We start from the raw sequence: 12,267 nt of genomic DNA, 5'->3' as shown, positions 1-12,267 counted from the left end.
GTTAAAATAACTGGGGATGTTAACACTCGGTAAAGTACAGTAAAATAGTGCCTGTCAGATAAGATGGTCCAAAAAATTTTGTGATTAAGTCTTTTTTGCGTGGTTGATAACATCTTTCCAATGATTACTAAGTTTGTACCCATCATCACGGTTGAAATTATGTCTGTGTTTGTATATTTGTATGGCTTCGTGTACAAACCTTTGATGGTAGCCGGGAGGTTTGCAGAGAACCTTGGTCTCGGAAAAGACAATTTCATGAGAGCCCACCGAGTTGTAGCAATGATCGGCCACGGCAGAAGAATCAGTTCTGCCGTGTTTCAGATCTGACTTGTGCTCGCGGACACGATCAGAAACATGACGTTTCGTTTCTCCAATGTAGCAATCACCACAAATGCAACTCAATTTGTAGACTCCAGGATACTGTAAGTCAGGAACGACATCCTTCACAGATGGAATCAGATCACGGATTTTATGTACTGTACTGAATCGGACTTGGATCTTATGTTTGTTTAGAATTTTGGAGATCTTTTTGGTCACGCCAGCTATGTATGGTAACGTGATGGTTTTGGTCGGAGTTTCATGTGGCTGTTTCTGTGTGGTGGGAGAGACAGCTTGGCGGATAGTACGGTCAGAGTATCCGTTCATCCTGAGGGCCCGATGTACATGTCTTAATTCACCGGTCAGGTGGTGTTTGTCAGAAATGCCATGTGCTCTGTGGTATAGCGTTTTGATGAGAGAGTTCTTTTGAGATGGGTGGTGGTGGGAATCCGGTTTCAAGTAGGAGTCTGTGTGGGTGGCTTTTCTGTAAACAGAATGTCCCAAGGAACCGTCAGGACTCCTCTCAAACAGAATATCCAAGAATGGTAGTTTACCGTCTTTCTCCACTTCCATGGTGAATCTGATGGATGGGTGTCTAGAATTGATGTGATCCAAGAAGTGGTTCAATGCTGGGAGGCCATGTGGCCAGATGACGAAAGTGTCATCCACATATCTCTTCCACAGGGAAGGACGCAGGGTGGATGTCTGGATGGCGTCTGATTCAAACTTTTCCATGAATATGTTGGCTATAACTGGTGACAAAGGGGAGCCCATAGGGGTACCCTCATTCTGTTTGTAGAAGGTGCCATTCCAGGTAAAATAGGTGTTGGTGAGGCAATGCCTAACCAGCGCAGGTGCATCAGAATTCAATCCATGTTGGACTAAGTCCTCAATTATTGTTAGGGTGTCCGGTACTGGGACTTTGGTAAACAAAGATACTACATCAAAGCTGACGAGGATGTCATCAGGAGATAGTACCATGTCCTTAACCATAGAGACTAATTGGGTTGAGTTGAGTACTGCTGAAGAGGTCTTGCCTGTGAAAGGGAGCAGAGTATCTGATAGAAAACGGGCTAGTTTGTAATGTGTCACAGGTAGCTCTGTGATATCCACGCACCCCCATTGGCCGGTATTTAGTGAGGATTTTTGATCGTTTGGAATCAATGACCGATCGCCTACTCGGGGTGGGCGGTGGTTAACCGCCGTCCGGTGGGAGCACGTGACCGCTCCCATCTGTTGTATATGTGACCCTTTTTCAAAAATTTATATTAAGAATAATTCTGCTAAAAATATATATTTTTTAATCAATCGCGGGGTCACTTGGAGCGCAAACAAAGGTTGTAGCACCCACCCTCACCACAGCTGCCTTTCACACTCGCGACAGGAAGCCGTAGATGAACCATAAAAGATAATGAAAGGACACCCCCCCCCCATACAAAGGAGAGACGAAGGTGACACCCCTCCCTCCCATCAACGGACAGGGTCAGTCATAAAAAACACATACGCCCGCCCCCGTACAAAGGAGAGCAAAAAGAAGTGGCTCAAGAGAACTTTTATTGCAGGTTGGGCATCTGTGTTCCACGGATGAAAGATGGCTTGGGGAAGGAGATTTAACAGATGTCTCAATAAAACACACTCACACGCGGACACACATACCACTCCTCCTCCCCACAGCAAGCGACATCAAAGCAAAGTTGGGCTTTTGTGAAGAGAGAGAGAGGGGAGGGATTATACAATTCTAAGTACGAACACGACTCACAAATCGTCAGTCTTGCTTCAGCCTTGCTCAAGCTTGCGGTGCCGTCGCGAGGGAGCAGGCACCGATATACCATGGGTGTCATGTCTCGCAGAGAGAAGTAACGATGTGTGCTTGAGAGTTGGGTTCGGCATGAGTCGACAAGAGTATCGCTGAAAGTGTTATGCTACATTTACCCTGATGTGTTGATACGCTCGCAAAGTCAAGGATTGTGACAAGTGGTATTGTACTAAGCTTTCACAGTTGTTTAAGAGGTGTGCGTATACAATTCACAAACTTTGTGAGTGAGTGCCAGCAACAGCGCCGGATCATCATCACCACCAACGGAGGAGCATCATCATCACCACCGACGTAGAAGAAGACTCCGCAAACTCAACAAGTATGTAGAGGCTCGCTGGGTAGCGACATGCTAAACCAAGCAAGAATTCTGCGCCAACAGAAGTATCGCGACACCGAGCTGCTGCAGTGCGAGTGAGACTGGCGAAGATTCCAGTTATCACTCGTGAAATAGCGAAAGCGCCCAGCGTCTGCCATCACCGAACGAGAGCATCGTTCATCGCCAGAGCACCCGGAGCCGGAGAGCGCGCACAGCCGCGTCGCCCAGTACCCAGATCATGTAAACTAAACTTTTGAAACCTTCGTCACGAATCTACATGCTCACAGAGAGAATATCGTGTTAAACCTGTTTCTTTGCCATCGAACCTTGTCCACGAATTAATTAAAGCTTAGCCAGAGATACGAATCATCCGTAAGAGGGCACGCCCACCGCCGCACACCATTGTTCCAAGACATTTCGTTAAATATATAATCTTGCCGATGAATCTATTAACGTATACTTTCGCCTTTGGGGTATAATAATTTGCTTTTATTGCCTTTCGTATGACTATCATTACATACCTGTTTTAAAGACTCTCCATCGCCGTCTAAGCTCGCGTTACGCGGTGGAATAAATTATATGTGCGGTTGCCAGAGTGAAACAACGCAATCCTTGATGGTTATCTATACTGCTCGCGGAAGGAAATTTCCCCGATGGTACCATGGATAATTCAAAGCATGAGAGTTCGCATATTAGAGTGACATGTTTTTGTTTAGAATTAAAATTGCTTAACACAGAAGTGTTTGAGTGTTTCTTTCCTAAGTTCATGCGTAACAATCTTATTTATAAGAACTGTATCCTGCATTGAGATATGAATTTGGAGACCTAACATAACACACTAAGATATACTCAATAAATGTTTAAGCAAGAATAATTGCCTTATCCCGATTGATACGACTCTGGGCAGCGAAGCTAAGCCTAATTATCATAAATACCCACATTAGCATAATCGCAAACATTCGCATAAATTAATACTATTGGAATAATTTATACGCACAATTACACAAATTTGCATAATTTACGAGATTTACGCATTTTTCGAATCTTCATTACATTTTTATTATTTTTTAAATCTATTTTTCATAACCCGACATATACAACACATCCATCCACCGGGGAACACAGCCAGGTCGAACTGCAGATGCTGCCCAGCTGTGCGAAGGTTTGCACGAGTGCGGCTGATAAAAAAAAAATGTACCCAGGCAAGTCGCCCCAGGTACGCAGTGTCGTTCACTGGGGCGCTACAATGGCGAGATGTTATATGCCTTGCCTGGTATACAGGAGGGCGTGGGTTCGATCCAGCCGATGCGATACCTGGATAGTTGAAGTTAGCGTTGTCTTTCTCTCTCCCCAGGGCGCGGATTTTTCTTTGCGTCCTCCGGTTTTTCCTCCACATTTAGAAACATGCGTTTAGAGTATTTGGCTTGCTATACATTTCCACATCAGCCACTTGTTTGAGCTATCACTTGTGGCCAGGTCGCATCTAAAAAAAGAGCTACATGGCTCAGTGGGATTTACTTTGTAAAATAAAATAAACATTTGTTTAGCTGTCAGGTGGGTGGTGCATTAACCGCCAACAATAACATTACGTTCAATGGTTTGATCTGAACCTTAATTTGTTTGGTCTTTGTCATTTTTGTGAGCCAGGTCACCCCCTTGCAATAGAGGCTCCGCACATCTTGACCTCTTGAGTACTCACCTGGGTGGTTCAATAAAATCAACTTGAAAATAGCAATGGGAAGAAACCCATGCAGAACAGAGGGGGGTGGGGACATATATGCTTCACACATAAAGGCGCCCGAGTGAGAAATCGAACCCAGATGCGTTTTGCTCCGAAGCACACACACGTGTTACCACTGCGCCACCCTGTCGCTGCAGTGCGGAAGAAACCTCGTGAAGGAGCGTTGAAGCGCAGGGAGGCCGTGTAGATGTGTAATGTAGTAACTCGGCGGGAGACGACTTCACGGGTAACACACTCTTTATTTTATCAAACTTGGTTACAGGTGACTAACACCTACTTTGTATCTCGGGTGACAAACACCCACTTAGCTACTTGGCGACTAACGCCCACTGAGCTACTCGGATGACCAACATCCACTTAGTACCCGGGTGACAAACACCCACTTAGCTACTTGGCGACTAACGCCCACTGAGCTACTCGGATGACCAACATCCACTTAGCTACTCGGCGACTAACGCCACTGGGCTACTCGGATGACCAACATCCACTTAGTACTCGGGTGACAACCACCCACTTAGCTACTTGGCGACTAACGCCCACTGAGCTACTCGGATGACCAACATCCACTTAGCTACTCGGCGACTAACGCCACTGAGCTACTCGGATGACCAACATCCACTTAACTACTCGGCGACTAACGCCACTGAGCTACTCGGATGACCAACATCCACTTAGCTACTCGGCGACTAACGCCACTGACTAAGTCTTCAGCTCCGTCTTCGGGTCTTCAACTGGGTAACTCTCCCCGAGTGCTCTCGCGCGTCCCCCTTTATACCCCACCTGCGGACGTCGCTGCGAGCACCCACTTATTCGACCAATCGCCGGGCGCTGGCTACGATCCTCTTTTCCCACAGCTCATCGTGCCTCACCACTCACTCCGCGCCGCCCCGTCATCTGTCACTCCCGGCGCGCGCGTCCACACCACGCCCACAACGCGTGCCCAACCCCGCACCCCGCGCCGCCCCGTGATCCATCACTGTCACAGTCGGCGCACGTCAATACCACCACTACATCACCCCCTACCACATAGCTCGCAGCCGCCCCGGCTGCTATAAAAATACACAAACCCCCCCTGTGTGCCCCGTAACACAACACAACAACAAGAACAACAACTAAGCTAACAACACAACACGACGCGAACACTACCATCCGCAACCCTCAACCAATGCCCCCGCGACAATAGAACAATATATACAAACCGGCGAGTGACAATAGCAATGTGTATGCAAAAAAAATATAAATGGAAAAATTTTTTTTTTCATTCGACTCGTGCAGTGTCCCCTTTTCTTCCGAGCGTCCCTACAACGGGACATTACCCCGGCAGAGGGGAACACCGGGCGAGCTCGGTGTAGAGCAAAAAAACCGTCTTCATGAAAATTGTTGAGACCTAGCCCGAGTCCGCCTTGCCGGTCCGTCGTACGGCACCAGACGCGGTTGAACGTCCGGTGGTGCCGGCGGTTCAGGGAGACATCGGCCAGGCATCGAGGACTCGTGCGTGCCCCGGGGTTCAGGCTCTCGACGGTCAGCAGCCGTCAAGCCCGAGGCACCTGGGGGTGGGTCAGGTGGAGACACGTGAGGAGCAGCCTGCGACACCTCCCTCCCCGAGTCGACGGTCACATCACACGCCCGGTCGTCACGGCACAGAACGGGGTCACACGGTGCCGCATAGGGCTTCAGTCGGGAGGGGTGCACATACCAACGGCGTTTCCCCCATTTAATCTGTATACTCTGGGGTCGTGCAACCCGCACAATTTCCACCGGTCCCCTCCAAGGTCTCAACAACTTGGGGGACGTAGCCAACGGTGCATGTGGACAATGCAGCCAGGCCTTATCGCCTGGTTTCCAATCATGCGTATGCACCCTCCGCTCATGCAATTTCTCGTTTGCAATTTGCCGCGACCGCGAATTCAACCTTGCCGCCTCCCGCGCTTCAGTCAATTTGGCGATATTAAATTTGATGTGGTCTGCCAATTTAGATTTTGCACGTGGCTGGGAAATCCCCAGTTGGACGTCCATGGCCGGATCGGCCTCCCGCCCATACATAAGAAAAAATGGGGAAAACCCCGTCGCCGCATGAGGGGCCATTCGATAGGCCGCGAGTACCCCCGGCACCTGTAAGTCCCAATCAACCTGATCGTCGCAGACCTGTTGGCACAACATAGACGTAATCGTCCTGTTCAGACGCTCAACCATCCCGTCAGTCTGCGGGTGGTAGGGGGAAGTACGCACTTTCTTTGTACCCAACAGGTCGCACACCTCGCGCAACAAAACGCTCGAAAAATTCTTCCCTTGATCCGTCAGCAAGCGTTCGGGGGCGCCCTTGTCCAACACATAACCCTGGACAAAGGCGTCCGCCACCGCCGCAGCCGACTGGTTGGCGAGCGGCCATGCCATAGGCCATCGGGTGAAGTATTCCACGCCAACCAGCAGGAACCTATTTCCCCTTGGTGTAACCGGAAAGGGCCCCAAGATGTCCAACGCTACCAATTCGTTTATACGCGAAACCTGAATGGATTGCAGCGGTGGATTAGCTGCCAATGGTGGCGGTTTCCTTTTTGCGCACCCTACGCATCCCTTAAGAATATTCGCCACGTCGTTACCCATCCCCGGCCAATAATAGTCTCGCTGGATTAGGGCGAGCGTTTTGTGAAAACCCAGATGCATGAGCCGTTCATGAGCTGCCAGAACAACCCTACCCCGCATAGCAACAGGCACAACGAGCACGTGACGCCGGGACATGTTGTCCCACCTCATCAAAAGGCCCTGTCTGCACACCCAGGAACCGACCCGCGCCTCCCCTTCTTCGGGAGCGCCAACTTTCCGACGCAGCGTAAGTAGGGAGCTGTCGGACATCTGGAGGCGGCCCCACTCAATGAGGGGCAACGACAACAGCGAATCCCTCCCCGTGGGGGCGTCCTCTCCCGGGGTGTCAGTGGCGGCGAGCGCAACTCCCGGGGTGCCGGCGACCGGGGGTTTGCACCGCGCTGATCCCAACAAACATGTGCAGTCCGTGCACGGCGGCAACCGCGACAAGGCGTCCGCGTTTGAGTGCCGCAACCCCTTGCGGTAAATCGTCGTGATTTGGTAGTCTTGAAGGACCTCCAACCATCGGGACAATTGGCCCGATGGCTGTGCCACGCGCATAGCGTATTGTAGAGCCGCATGGTCCGTCCGGACCGTAAAATGACGGCCGTAAAGATACGGCCTGAATTGCTGTGTAAAAAACACAATGGCTAACAATTCACGACGAGTTACGCAATAGCGTTGTTCTGCGGGGGAAAGAACCCTACTACCGTAGGCGACCACCCGTTCAACCCCCCCGACCACCTGTGAGAGCACCCCCCCGATACCCGTATTGCTGGCGTCCGTGTCAAGCAAAAACGGTTGTGTGAAATCGGGGTAACACAAGGGGGGAGCCTGCACCAAAGCGTCACGGAGGGAGCAGAACGCAGCCTCCTCTTCCGCCCCCCAGTGAAACCTCACACCCTTAGCCGTCAAAGCGTGCAGGGGCTTGGCTATGGTGGCAAATTGCTTGACAAAACGACGGTAATAGGAGGCGAAACCAATGAAACTGCGAACCTCCGTGACCGAGGTTGGCGTTGGCCATGAGCTGACGCAGTGCGTCTTAGCAGGGTCCGTCGAGATCCCTGAACGACTCACGATATGGCCCAAATACCTGACCGATTCCCGAAGCAGAAAACATTTAGCCGGTTTAAATTTAAGCTTAGCGGAACGCATCCTGAGGAACACCGCTCTCAGTCGCTGGAGGTGCTCCTCGAAAGTCCGACTAAAGACGATAATATCGTCAAGATAAATCAAACAGGTATCCCATTGGAGCCCCGACAAAACCAATTCCATGAGTCTCTGGAACGTGGCGGGAGCGGAATGTAAGCCCATGGGCAAACGGTTGAATTCAAATAGGCCCCCAGGTGTCCGGAAAGCAGTTTTAGGTTTAGACTCGTTATCGAGTGGCAATTGCCAAAATCCAGAAAGCAGATCGAGTGTGGAAAAAAACTGCGCTCCCGCCAAGGCATCCAGCGACTCATCCATCCTGGGGAGCGGATACGCATCCGCCATCGAGATTTTGTTTAAGCGGCGGAAATCGACACAAAACCGCAAGGACCCGTCCTGTTTCTTTACTAGGACAATAGGAGCACCCCACGGACTAGAAGAGGGCGAAATGATATCTGCCGCCAACATATCATTAACCGCCGATTGCACATGTTCCTTCTCGGCCGGGCTGAGCCGGAAGGGATTCTGACGAATAGGGGCCGCGTCCCCTGTAGCTATGTGGTGGCGCAACAGGTCAGTGCAGCCGATATCGTACTTATGTTTGCTGAACACGTCAGCAAACTCGATGAGCAAACCCCTCAATGCTCCCAATTGCACCCCGGACAAGTTAGCAGAACCCGCACACAGCGAGTCCAACCACTCAGTCCCCTCATCACTTTGAGGATGCGACTCGACAGTGAAATCTGCTTGAGCCACGAGCCGTTCCTCAACGGGTAGCGGCGCGGCGTGAGCCAGCACCGTTCCCTGCGCAATTACGGCCGGCCGCGACCCCGTATTCAGGACCATTACGAACGGCTCACTGTCCCCTCTCACCATGGTTTGAGCAACCGCTAAGTCGAGGCCCTTACTGGCTCTGTTTGACGGCCCCAACAGCACCCCCTGTGCCTCCGCACCCACCTCGAGTGGCTTCCTGAACCGAAGGGGTACTAACATTTGCGATCCCGGGGGCACCCGTACAGTGTGAGTCGCCAGCGCCTGCACCGTCGCACAAACCGTGCGCACTTTGGTAGGGCTCGACAAGAAGGCAACCCGCCGACCTGACGGAAGCTCTATGCAGGCCTGATCTATAAGAATTTTGATGGGCATTTTTGACAAAAAGTCCGTACCTAGCAAACAGGGAACGGCCAGCGACGATGATACAAAAATAGGGCCCGCTAATTTAATGTCACCAATGCAAATAGTCGCCCGAATCTGGCCGATGATCCCCAGGGATCCCCCATTCGCCGCATAAAATGGCACGTCTACCGGCAGAAGGGGTCTACTTTGGACGGGGAGAATGTTATAAATAAGGTCCGAGATGATGGTGGCCGACGCACCCGTGTCAACAAGCACCCGGACCTCAACCCCGTCAATGAACCCCGTTACCACGGACGACCCGGCCAACGCAGCCACGATCCTGTGGGCCAATTCGGACCACTCGACTGCTTGCGGGCCGCGTACGGACCCCCCTCGCCGAATTGAACCCCCGGCACCCAGCCGCGAACCCCCCACCGCGAAGCGGCGACCCGAATGTGCCGTGTTTGTGGACCGAACGTGTGAGGTGCCGCGACTTGCCGGGTTTTGTTGGGATGACTTGTGGCCCTGGTCGTCGTCCCGACGTGGTCCTGCGGCGCGCTGACGCGGGGCCCGGCACCCGGCTGCGACGTGACCCCGAAGGCCGCAGTTGTAGCAGACGACGGACGTCGTAGGTTTCGGTTGCTCCAGCTTGCGGGGCGAACGTGTGGGCGAACGACCTCCCGTTCTCCACTCCCCCGGACGCGATGCAGCGAAGGCCTGCTCCTGCACCGCAGCTGGCTGAGGTTCGGCGATCGTGGCGGCCAGTGCCGCGTTCCCCGGCCATTTGCAGACGACCCCCGGCTTGCGTTTGAGGACCTCGTACGCGTGAATGCTCGTGGCGATCGCCAGGGAGCAGATCTCCATCTCGTCTGCCACGTTGATGGGGACCCCCAACTCGTGGGCCAACACCAGCAGCTGCTCCGTCACCATGGCGTCCTTCCCCTCCTTATCCATGCGGGGAAAAGCTGCGTCCGCCAAGGCGAGTAGTGCCGTGCGGTAGGCTAGCGTCGTTTCCCCAGCCACCTTCCGCCGATCGTAGAACTGGTGGCGACACGTGGAGGGCGGCCCGAACACCTTCGCCATCAGGTGTAGTGCGGCCTGGAGCGTAGAGCGGGACGACCTTGCAGCAGATGTGAAGGCTGCAAGCGCGTCGTCGTCAAGCATCGCTGGCAACGCACGCAGGGCAGTGGTGTCGGACCACCCCGACATCTCCTGATGAGCGAGGAACCTTCGTTGGAAGGCTCCCCAGTCGCCCCCATCCGCCTTGAACGCCGACAGCGCGGGCAATCTTTGCTGGAGGACCCGATCGTCGTCGACGTCGGAGAGATTTTCCCGCGCTCCGCTGGAGTTGTGTAAAATGTCGGCTCGGTTGTCAGGCGCAAAATGGAGGGCTCCGGCGCGCGCTGATGACGTGGGCTGCGCTGCGCGGAGGTGTCCGGCCACGTGGCGTCCGTCTTTCCCGCCAATCAATGGCGGCCCCTCAAAAACGGCGGGAACTTCCAGACTTTTGGCGCGAAGCGCCTTTTGGCGGGATCCCGCCAGCCTCGCTCCTTCCTCCAACCCCGCAGCCGTTTTCCCGCCCGCTGGAACGGAGATCTCGGCCAAGATTGCAGCGGCGGCGAGCAGCAACTCCGCCAACCGGGAGTGTGCGTCTTGGAGGCTGGTGTCGGAGGCAAGCAGAGCGTCGGCCATCACCGCGAGGTGCTGCATCGGCGGCCACTCCTCGTCCTCTCCTCCCGAGGTTGGTGTCCCCGGTACGCCGTCGTCATCCCGACCTCGCTCGTGGGTACGGGTAGTCTTCCTTGTGTCCATACTTCTTGAAGACAGGTTTACTTCTGACGCCAGTTGTAATGTAGTAACTCGGCGGGAGACGACTTCACGGGTAACACACTCTTTATTTTGTAGGGCTGTTACAGAGAGCCCGTTATGCATGGCAGCCTATGGTAAACAAGCACAGTAGGCGGGGCTACGTCAGTGCACGGGCAGGTGCCCTCTACGACGTCCGCGCTTCGGACGTTACGATCCCCCGGGGCCCCACCCCTCAGGGAGGGGGGTGTATAAAAGGGGAATGTATCGGGGGGCTCGGGAGGGATGTTTAGCTAAAGAAGAGGAGGCGGAAGACGTCTGAGATAGAGCCCTGGACTCCCCCTGGTACGCCGTCCTTATCAGGACCGCGCAGGCTCGAGCCAGTGGCGTGGTACCAGAGCCAGAGCCAGTGCTGGTCTGGACTCTGGGTACCGGGCCCGACTGACCAGTGTCGGGCCAAGATAGCCTCCCCTAGCCCATTAGTGGAGGACTCAGAGGCAGGCTAAGGTTAGCCTAGAGGTGTGTCCTCAGATAGACGGGTGAGGGGGCCGATACCCCCTCAATTGTGTATGTCACAAAGTTGGTATTCAAATAAACAAGTGTGCCTCCAACTCCGGTGTCAACGAGTCATAAGCATTACTACATCTGGCGTCAGAAGTGAAACAAAGTACGAACATGGATACACGCCGGACGACTCGAGTCGGAGTACCAGGAGCGGAGGACACCGCTGCAGTTGGAGAGCCCGAGACGGCTGAAGATGCCATCGAGCAGCCGGGGCTGGGTGCATCCACGCCACAGCAGCTGGAGGAAGGGGAGCCGTCGACGGAGGGGCTGAGGCAGGCGCACGCGAAGCTGGCCGAGCTGCTGTACGCCGCAGCCGCCATGCTCGATAACATCACACGGCTGGGGGCTGCGGGACCGCCACGAGGCGACAGCAGCCAACGACCACAGCGCCTTCCCGCCATTTCAACGGAGCAACATTTTGAAACTCCCGCCATCGCCGCAGCTGCTGTTGAGGGCGTGGCCGCTCTAAGCATCGCGTCCAACGGCGGGAGTACAGTACCTGCCGCGTCACCACGGGTGCGACCGGCGATGCCATCGCTGCTTCGGGCCGACGCTGAGTCGAGTGAGGGAGACGAGGGAGCGCGATCGTCCTCTGCAGCCGCTGCCTTACATCAGCGACTGCCGCCGCTCAAAGAATTTGTGGGCGAGGAGGGCGACTGGGGCGGCTTCCAGCGGCGCTTCCTCGCTCACCAGGAGATGGCACAGTGGACAGACGCCGAGGCTCTCCGAGCACTGCCAGCACTCCTCGACAGCGACGCCCTCGCCACACTAACATCGGCAACGAAGGAGAGGCGTTCCACGCTGTGGAAGGCGATGCAAGTGCTGTCCGCTGTGTATGGGCCACCATCGGACTGTCGT

Source organism: Lampetra planeri, chromosome 40 (genome assembly GCF_965212315.1).
Source record: "Lampetra planeri chromosome 40, kcLamPlan1.2.h2, whole genome shotgun sequence".
In the NCBI taxonomy this organism is placed as follows: domain Eukaryota; kingdom Metazoa; phylum Chordata; class Hyperoartia; order Petromyzontiformes; family Petromyzontidae; genus Lampetra; species Lampetra planeri.
Note: the sequence above shows the minus strand (reverse complement) of the source record.